Raw genomic sequence first — 10,419 nt, 5'->3', positions numbered from 1 at the left:
TTAATGACGAAAAGAGCCCGTGTGGACAGCGCTTCATTGGTAGGAGCTGCTCGCCCGTCGATGAAGCTACTGCCTCTCGTTGGGGTTGGTTTTATTGTGTTGCCGGGAGAGCTCTCTTACAATGGCTCTCTTACAATGGCATGGCTGCGGTGGCACAGCTGCGCCGTTTTAAGGTGAGCAATGTAGACATAGCCTAACACAGTTATGCCAGTAAAACTTAAGTGTAGACCAGCCCTTAGGCCTTGTCTTTACTAGGCGAGGAAAGAAAACAGGTGTGTTTTTAACTCCAGTTAGCTAACTTAAGGTAAAATCCTAGCGAATACAAGGTAATTTTCACGTTAGCATGGTTCCCTATAGCCTTTACCTCAAACTGCATTGTCTTCACTGCAGTTTCTGCCTTGAATTAGTTAACTTGAGTTAAGAGCACACTTCTTCCTCTTAGTCAAGGCCCAGCCTCTGAGATTAAAGAATGAGGGGCCAGATTTTCACTTCATTTACACTGGTGTAAATCCAGCATACCTACATTGACTTAAGTGGACCTATTCTGGATTTACCCTGGTGTAACAGAGGTCAGCATCTGTCCAGAGAAGTATTAGCTCAAGACACAGAACCTGTCCATGCTTCCACATAAGCATGCCAGTTCTTGAAAAACCAAAATCCAAGAACCCTACATTGAATAGCTAATGCATTCCCATATTAAAATACCCCTCCTCCCCCATTGAAGAGCTACCGGCCTTAGCCCAGGCGATATGGAACGTTGCAAGTCATGAGTCTAGGAACAGAAAAAAGGTTTAGCCTGTATGCCCATTCACATGGTGTAGTTTTAAGAGAGAAAAGATAGACACATTTCCCTGCAATGTGCAGAAATAATCTGGACTGGGCTTTTCAAAGGAAAGTAAGGGAGTTAGGATCCCAACTCCCATAGGCTTCTTTGGAAAGTCCATCCTTTGCTGTAAGGTAGAGGCTTGATCCAGGAAAGCACTTAAGCATGTGCTTAACTGATTCCTATGGGACTATTCACAAGCAGGTGCTTAACTTTAAGCATCAGTGTTTCGGTGGATTGGGGCCTTAGTAAATAATTTTTAGCCTGGTGTAAGCTTTGTACCACTTAGTGAATCCATTGTTGCAATGAACTTGTTTCATTGGGGGTGTTCTCTGTGTGTAATCTCTCTCAGGCTGCATACCTCATTCTGGTAAGGTCAGAGTTTTTATTTATTATGCCATATCTTGTTTTGTTCAGATTATAAATATTGTTGAGTGACAAACATCAAATTTTTTTCATTCTTTTCTGAAAGACTGCCTGGTAACTTGGGGCACAGCTAGAGAGACTTTACAAGCTATCATTACTATGGCAATTCAAAGTGCTAATGTACAGGCAATGGGCAGTATACATCCAAAGCATGAGTCACTTCTTGCTACCCATAGCAGCAGATACAATGACTGAGGTGTGCTCTGAAGGGGAGTTGGTGATGGGAAGGGGTAGCAGTGTTACTAAAATAGCGTTACAACTTGTTGCAATGTGCAATGAATTAGCATTTGCACAGAGTGTATTCATTCACAAAATGATGATGGTGACTTTAGGCCATAGTCACAGTATGGTTGTAACAATGACTGAAAACAGTTACAAGCCAGTTTTAGCACCGTATGCAGCCGTGCACAGAAGTGCGTGCGCCCCAATCCTGCATTCCTTGTGCTTCCATAATTGCCATTGATGGCAGTGGGAGTTTAGGGTGGGCAAGGAATGTGTGTCTTCCAATGGTGGTAAGAAACTGTGCTCTAGACTTCCTGAGGGGTAGGCTGTAACATGGTTTCTGGAGGAGTGATGGTTTAGAAAAAAGAAAATACTTGTCTATCTATACTGGATAAGATTTTCCAACTCAGGTGCCTAAATAAGTGACCTGACTTTCAAAAGCATTAAGCAGCTCTCGCCGAAGTCATTGGTTGCTGCTCAGTGCGTTAGAAAATCAGGTCACTTTTCAAGCACCTCAATTGGAAGTTTGGAGCCTAACTTGTGGCACCCAGTTTGAACATTTTCTTTTTAAATTAAGAAACAAGTCACTTTCAAAGTGAACCGTGCTATAGGATTTCTATCCTGATCCTCCTTGCTCTATAGAGGGTCAAGCTAAAGTCCACTGAAGTTGATGGGAACATTTCCATTGACTTTGATAGGCTTTAGATCAGGCCCTAATTTTGTGCTACCTAAAATATCTGAGAGACTTAGTTTTCACCTTTGCATGAACTTTGTGGTTTCAAACAAAGCAAAGACAGTAATTTATTGTAGTTATACTCTATGAAGATAAGATGCTACAGTGATAGGAATGATTATAGGCTATATTACCTAGCTAGAAGAGAGTTCAGAATCCCAAATACCCACTTTAGAAGTCTGAAAGGGTCAAATTTTGCAGCATATCCTCAATGCAGCATTATCAATCCTCTCCCCACAATGTTTCTTTACAGCCAGAGCTGTTGACAGCAGCATTTGAAGTTTGCCTGCATTGCTTCCACCCCTCTCAGCACATCTCGTCGTCTGCTCCCCATCACGTAGATCAAAAGAGCCCACCCAATGAGGCCATCTTAGCTGTGGGTGGCCTGGTGACCTGCCAATCCCTCCCATGTGTGGGCACTGCTCTGCAGTAACTAGATGGGAGTAAGAGCAGAGGAGGGGCTGACACATCTCTAAGTGTGTCAAGCTGCAATATATTATAAATGCCGGGTGTGAACAGAGTGATTTTCTTCCCTTATATTTTCTGACAGAACCCCCTCTCCAATGGCTACCCATGTCTCCTTTCCAGTTGTGTGTGTTCTTGCGTAACTCTAGAAACCTGTAGCTTCTTCCTTAACTATTTCTTTTTTGAAGTTTTAGTCCTGAGCTTCATTTTGCTACAAGACACAACCTGATCTGCGAGCAAGATCTCAGCTAAATATATTGAGTATTATTAAGTAGCTAAGTAGAGCTGGTCAGAAAAAAACCTGGATGGAACTATTTTCTGCCAGAAAAGGGACAGTTCCATTGAAATGGACATGCTTCTCGAAATTGGTCAGTTTCTCAGAAATTCAGTTTTGGAGAAAGAAAAAAAAGTCCTGACAATGTCAAAACTTCCTGTGTTGACATTTTCAGAATGAAAAATGTTTCAATTTTTCATTTGGAAGTAATGTTTCATTTTTAATTGTTTTTATTTTGTAATACAGTATAATAGAATAAAAAAGTTAAAAATCAAAACAATTTGAGTTTTGCATCTGGGAGAATTCTAAAATGTTCAGGTTTTGTTCCAATTTGAAATGAAGTGAAATTTTCAAAATCCCCAACTCCCTTTGCAAAGTGGAATTTCCATCCTCTGCCCAACTCTACTACTAGGCCTATTTTATCATATTCTGTGGAAATTCTTTTGAGGTATGAACATGCCTTTCTAGATGACACGCTTTAGTCAGACAAGTTATTGAGCTCAATACAGGGTAACTGGTGAAGTTTTGTGGCCTACATTATACAGGTGGTATGACTAGATGATCTTAAATGGTCCCCTTGGGCCTTAAAAATCTAGAGAATATCTTTTGAGCAGTGCAATAAAGTATTTCAAACCAATTAATCTCCTCAGCTCAAAGCTCTATTTTCCTGCAATAACAGGAGACACTGGCAGGCTTAGATAAAACAATTATAGTTTCTTACTATTCAAAATTCTGTTGTCTTCTGCATCTGGGATACTGGCCTTGCTTAAGAAAAAATATTCCTTCAGTAAAGTTTCATATGCAACCAGAAGATGTCAGTGTTGACACAAACAACAGTGCTGGAGTTTTTAAAAATAGAGCAGATTACACACTAAAGATGACATTTAGCCTTACCTTAGAGGTTAATACATTGGATGACATCACATGTGACTGTTACATGATTTAGCAAGAAAAAGTTTGCTGAAGAATTAAAATACTTCAGCATTTGCTGGGGGAAAACACTGAAGGACTCCTGCATCTGTGTTTTACTCTATGGATAAGGTCAAAATTACTGCTGCGTTTTCCAAATAAACAATCAGTTCAGTATTAGAGCAAACATCCATTCAAATGACTGTATGAAAATATTTTCAACAAGCCAAAAGACAGACTGGATAATAATGAGATATGATGCTTTTCACTTCTAGGTCACTGGCTCTGATCTGGCCTAAGTTTTATGACTGAAAGTTGTTAGCATTTGACAGCTGTTTTGTGGCCTTTCTGAGTTAGTGATCTCAGTGCTGTTGCTAGTGGATTGATGTCCCCAGCACATAAATCAGCTCAAGAACTGGCATCTTCATGGACAGTGTCATCAGTGGTGTCAATGGAGAAAGAACTGTTCTCTTACCCCTAGAGATTGCCCCTCTAGGTCAGGGTACTGGCCCGCTGATGGGGCAGTTTGGGAAACTTGCACAGACTGTACTCTATTTTTCAAAGTTGTCGATTCAGCAGATCTTGCAAGTGCATGCAGATTTGGTAGTGATCAGAACAAGTTAGGTAGCCAAGGCTTGGTCCTGCTCCTATTCAAGTATATGGGTAATTTCCCATTAACTTGTACGGTGCAGGATCAACCCCCAGAAAGCTTTTCATACTCAATTCAATAAATACTTATTGTTTGGAAAGCAAGCAAGCATCGAAGTGGGAGCCATAGTGAAGTCATTAGAAAGGAAGGCTTCCAGAGGCTTCAGGAATTCTCTAGGACTCCAAGAGTTTGGAATTCCTTGCTTGTATCTTTATTAATGACAAACTTCCTGTGGGTCTGGCAGAGGCAGGAAGCACAAATAGTTTGTGTTCCTTGGTGCATTTCTTTAGGGCCAAATCCTGCCTATGGGCATATACCTGCAATTCACAGACAAGTTTAGTCAAAATCATATATAGATCTGAGGTCAGAATTTGGCTATTATGTATAAGCACATCCACCTGAGTAGGTACTTATATGGCCTCTACCACTGGAGTATTTGAGTGCATACATGTGAGGTGTCCACATGCCATTGGATCAGCTTTGGTTGCTTCCTATATTTTTTTATAAGTATTTATATAAATATATGTAAATAAAATATAAACATTGTTCAGAATTGTGGCATTCAATACTTCAAATATACTCAGCTAAAGGTTTATGAAAAACATGCTATTTTCAAGTCTACTTTTGATGGTTAGCATCTGATTGACCAGATCTGTATCTTGTAAATATTGCCTGAGGTCCCACCATGTGCTTGTGACCAATGTAACTGCCGTAGGATGTATGTTGACAGTCGGATCATGGAACTGTTCTCCTGGCTAGGGAAAGTGGGATGCACACTGCTCCATCTGTGTGATTTTCTAGAAAAAAAAACACATCATTGTTTTATTAGCGATATCTAAGAGCAGAGATGAACCTGAACCAAAACCCCAGACCTAAATATCCTCAGTCTTTAGGGAAGCTCAGACAGGGACATGAAGTTGCTATCATCTTTGCAGTGGGCCAAACAAACCCAGCTGCAAACACCCTCAAACATTCAATGTGTTCCAATCCACATTATGCTTGGGCCCATCTCTGCTGAAATTGCTTCATCTGGTGATAAGAAAGTTTTAGTGTCCTATCCAACTAAATATTGTTAAGAGTGCAGTACATTAAAGGGTCTTAGGTGTTTGTATTACAGCAGTGCTTAAATGAAGCCAGACTTTCAAAGTAATATACGTAGAATGGTGTCGCTTTAACAGCATTGTGAGGGGGATATTGAATTGTTTATGAAGAAATTGCTTACAGAATATGCATCAGGCTCCCATGAAGCCCTTCGCACATGGTCACATTGTAGGGTCTAATTTCAAGAGCTAAAATTTCCCCTAAAAATGCAGAGATGTATAACCCATTGTCATTTCCTCTACCCAGGTGCTTCAGCAATGTGCTGCATCCTGGCATGATGCATTTGCACATTAAGATGTGGTCTGAGCAATGAAAATAAGCTTCTAGCTTATTCACTCTTCTCAGATGCACTCCACCCCCTGGTTTAAATAGTTTGATGCCAGTCTGAAGGGATCAGATGATCCAGTGCACACAGGCCCCAGTCCTGTTCCCTTAAAATCCATGGCAAGACTCCCATTGACTTCAAAGGAGAAGGACCAGTCTCTGATGCAGCGGAGATGTACTAATGGGGCAAGTTAGATTTCAGTACATTTGGGTAGATTCCCTTACATTCAGTAAGGAGTCCTTTCACCTAACTACTAGAGCTTGCTGACTTTTTTAAAAATAAAAAACAAAAGTTGAAAATGGCCTTTTTTAAAAATGAAACATTTCACACACAAAAAATTCACTTTCAAAGAGGACGTGTGTGTGTGTGCCTGCCTGTCGAAAAATGTACAGAAATTTCCATCAAAAAACATTACAAACATCAGAGTAGTTATCAACTTTGTGTTTACCAAAATCCCAGGTTTCAGTAAATGAAACATTGTGGTAATCAATTCAATCATGGTTTGGCAGGTCTTATATAAAGAAATTGATTTCATAAGTGGAAAATGGGCCCATTGCAAACCATGCAAAATGGGAACAGCTTTGAAATTTCTCTCTCATATATATAAAAAGCTTGTGATTAGCTCTGCTAGTTATCCCTGTTGTGAAAGAAAGTGAAAAGTAGTCTCACAAGCCAGGGCAGGAAACTGCCAGAAGATATATGTTAGATTTGGGGCTGGCTGACTTTAATATGCACCACTGAAAAATGCAGATCTCTGACCTGTTTTAGGATTAACAGTGGTACCACCAACTGTCTGCAGCCGGAGTTTATGGATTTTTGGATGCATTGCATGATGGGTTGGGTTCATTCACAGCCATGGTGAAAATCACAATTTGAGCAACGAGTGAGGGCAATAGGAGTATGGAAAAAATACAATGGGCCAAATTCTGCCTTTATCTTAAGGGGACTTGCAAGTGTAAAAATGAAAGCAGGTTTCCAGATGACGAGTGTTAAGTAGAGGCTAAGACTAGAAGTACATGGCAGTAGTTTAAGAGTAAAAACCCTTAAAAAAAACATTCGACTTTATATTTATTGAAAAAAATCCATTACGTAACTAGGAAATTCATTTAACGTTACAAGACACTCACAGATCGGAAGCTATGTTTGGGTGGGTTAACTGTGAACTTCCAACCTTAATGCTACTCCTCCAGCTATGCCAGAGAAAGTAGTAATAATACCTAGTTCTCATACAGTACTTTTCATGAGCCAATCTCAAAGCACTTTACAAAGGAGATATCATTTCCCCTACTTTGCAGATGGAGAAACTGAGCCACAGAGCAGCAGCGTGACTTGCCCACAGTCACCCAGCTGGCCAGTGGCATAGCTGCGAATAGAATCCAGATCACCCGAGTCCTGTGCTATAACCAGTAGGCCACACTGTCAAACTATCTTATCTAAAAATCAGCAGTTTCATCTTTGCATTAATCACACACCCGAGAGTTTTCTTTTCCTTGCAGAAAGAAATTCATCGCTGTGCAGAGGACCAGCACAAGATTTATGCATTATGAAGTCCTCAAAACAGTGCTTAATGGAACTCACAAACGCCTTTTGATAGCATTGTGCAGAAATGAATTTCACTACAAGTACTATACCTCTTCCAAAGCCGACTCAAGTCTATGGAAATCTTTCCATTGACTGCAATGGGCTTTGGATCAGGCCTTCAGTTTGTATATTTCTGTTTCTTTCCCTTATCACATTAATTTGCATTACACTGTACATCCAAATATGTTGGTCACAGGAAAGGCATGTAGGAGAATTTTCGAATGTGACTCTGGTTTATTACACTGCAGGAGATAAACGTAAAAAAAGGAAAACTGGATTATATTAAGAAAAAAAAAGACCTACAGCCAGGACAAAAATTAATTTCCATCCGTCATTATGACTCACGAGACAGCATGCCGGCAACATTGCACAAAAAAAGGCCATTAAGTAGTAGTAATTATTTCCATTGCTAATGGTTACACTGGCTCAACAATATTTACAGGTTTTGTTAAGCTGCCGTAAAACAAACACTGCAGGGAAATAAACATGGCTATTTTACCAATATAATCAGACCCTTCTCTGTTTAGAAAACAAAATGGATTTTTTTCCCTATCCTTGCACATGAGATGTCAGGATGTCTAGTGAACAAAGTCAGATTTAGGCAGACTTTCAAATCAATTTGCAAAACATTCTTGCTGTGGTACATGCAAGCTTATTAGTCCAGCAGCACCTAATTACACCTGGAAGAGTGAAGCGCAGTGACACTCAGGTCTGGCTTAGCTGCCCCTAACAGCCAGGTGCCACCCTTCCAGGATGGAGGGGTGGCTGGGTCAAACTTTGGTTTGAGTGTGCTAGGCACTGTAAAAGACAGACCTTTCCCCTTAGTCCTTTATTTAGAAAACAAGGCTTACAGAAAACAAAAGGCTTTTTTAAAATGGATCAGAATCTCAGCTGTTGCAAATCAACATAATGCCACCAAAACTAATTATACCAGCTGAGGATCTTCCCCTTTATTTTCCTATGAGATGCAGAATTGTCTAGTGGTTAGAGTCGGGGACCAGGGGCACAAGAGAATTGGGTGCCTAAGCACCTAATTATTTTTTTACAATCCCATACTCAAAAGTGCACCATTGCTAGTGACACTGTACCTCATCAAGGAAGGCTCTCTCCTGCCACGGGAAGAACATGTTCTCCATCAGAATGCAGACGGATTTTTGTGTAGTTTCAAACCAGAGCATTTATAATAATTCAGTGAGCCAACTGACACAGGACATATCCTGACAGAGAGATTGTCCCAGCCAAAACTGATTTTTGATGAAGTTTTACAATGGTAATTATTAACTGCAGGATTACAGTAATTCAGCTGTACAGCAAAAACCTTAGACTCTACATGTAACAAATAAGCTTGTTGACAGCACAAACTATATAATTAAAACACTATTTTAAAACACCTTCCAGATTGATCAGTAACCGAGGGCTTGTAACAGAGAGAACCACTACACAACCCCTTGTAGCATCACAACTCTCTCATTAGACGAGAGCTGCCTGCCTCTCGTTAGGAGAGTGCTCACTTGCTTTTTCTGTCAGCCCTGCACCCCTTCAAGGGTCACCACTGTCCAAACTAAGAGTCCAAAGATGTCTTTAACAGAAAAGAAATTATTCCACCCTCTCTGGGGCCGTGCCTCATCCTGCCTTTGGCTTAACCTACAGCCCCCTTGCTAGGCTTCAGAACCCTTACAGTGGGCTTGTAGGCCCCCTTCCTTGGGGCAGGTAGAGGAACCCAGTTCCACCCGCAACTCTAGGCTCTGGCCTAGAGCCCTACACTAGGAAGCTAGCCCTGCTCCTTTACTTGTGCTTTGTTTTTCCCAGGTCACTTGCTACCTCTCCTTATTTTCCCAGCCCTTTGGTCTTCCAGTAACTTTCCTGGTTATTCAGGATCTCTCCTAGGCCTCCCTGCTGAGAGAACTTTCCCACCTGCTGAGTCTATCACCTTCCCAGCTGGGCTTTATCAACACTTTAGCCTGGCTCTCTCTGGGGAAGTGCCTGGTTCCCCTCAGATGAGGCTCATTCTGTCATCAGGTTGGCTCTCCAGCCCATGAGGGAAAGCTACTCTGTTACAGGGCCATGTGGTTATGCTACCATCTGCCCTCTATAAAGGGCCAGGTGTGGCCATACTGCCCTAGGAGAGGAGCAGAGAATTAAATTCCCTGGTTCCTCCTGGCGAAAAGTAATGTACTATTGGCCTGTACGAGTAGCAGGTTACATCCCCCACCAAACCAGGTCAGCTGTGCTGGCCGGTGGGAGGAGGGGTTGAAGAGCCAAGGCCTCACCCATTACTCTCCCATTCTCTGCTCTCCTTCATAGGGAAGTGTACTGGCACGGTCTTAGGGGCTGCTTCCCACTCACTTGCTTTGTGTTCACAGCAAAGTTAACTTGAGTGTTTCCTTAACTAGAGCCCTGTCCAACAAAAACCTTTAACTCATGTGAGGTGGTGCTTTTCGCTCAGGCTAGCCCGTCATAGGGTCGAGGCTACAGCTTGAGTGAGTACAACTCCTCAGTTGCTAACGTGGCCACTCTGCAGCATGGACACAGGCTAACTCCACTTTAATGCTACTAGTCCTCCAGTGCCTTCCCACCATCCCCAGAAAGGACAGGCAAGGTCTCCCACAGTTCACTGGGAGAGAATTCATATAGTCGCTCAGCTCAGTGCAGTGCAAAGAGCCATGGGCTCAGCCCCCAGACATCTAAGTGTCAGACAGGAATGAGTGTGGTGTGGACACCGCAGCTTGAGTTCATTTCACAGTGTGGCTGCTCTCACTCGAGATAACCTGAGTTAACTCTACAGTGAAGACATACCCTGTTCTGTGACTCAATGTTGCTATTCCACACAATGAAGTAAGGGAGCACCTCCGCTGTGCAGCATTATATGGCCAGGTCACAATCCTGACCCTAATAATAATAATAATAATAT

At 41.7% G+C, this 10,419-nt stretch overlaps 1 long non-coding RNA gene across 1 annotated transcript; it reads right to left on the bottom strand.

Annotated features, from left to right (window-relative positions):
* Positions 1-2,106: 2,106 nt before the first annotated feature.
* On the bottom strand, positions 2,107-9,458 carry LOC122465922. The gene is made up of 3 exons (XR_006291065.1): positions 8,597-9,458; positions 5,186-5,298; positions 2,107-4,818 (listed from the first exon to the last, which is right to left on the bottom strand). It is a non-coding gene; the product is annotated as an uncharacterized LOC122465922 (long non-coding RNA).
* Between the last annotated feature and the right edge of the window lie 961 nt (positions 9,459-10,419).

This window comes from Chelonia mydas, chromosome 5, assembly GCF_015237465.2.
Source record: "Chelonia mydas isolate rCheMyd1 chromosome 5, rCheMyd1.pri.v2, whole genome shotgun sequence".
NCBI lineage: Eukaryota > Metazoa > Chordata > Testudines > Cheloniidae > Chelonia > Chelonia mydas.
The sequence above is the reverse complement of the archived record's forward strand: the minus strand, read 5'-3'. Positions and strand labels throughout refer to the sequence as shown.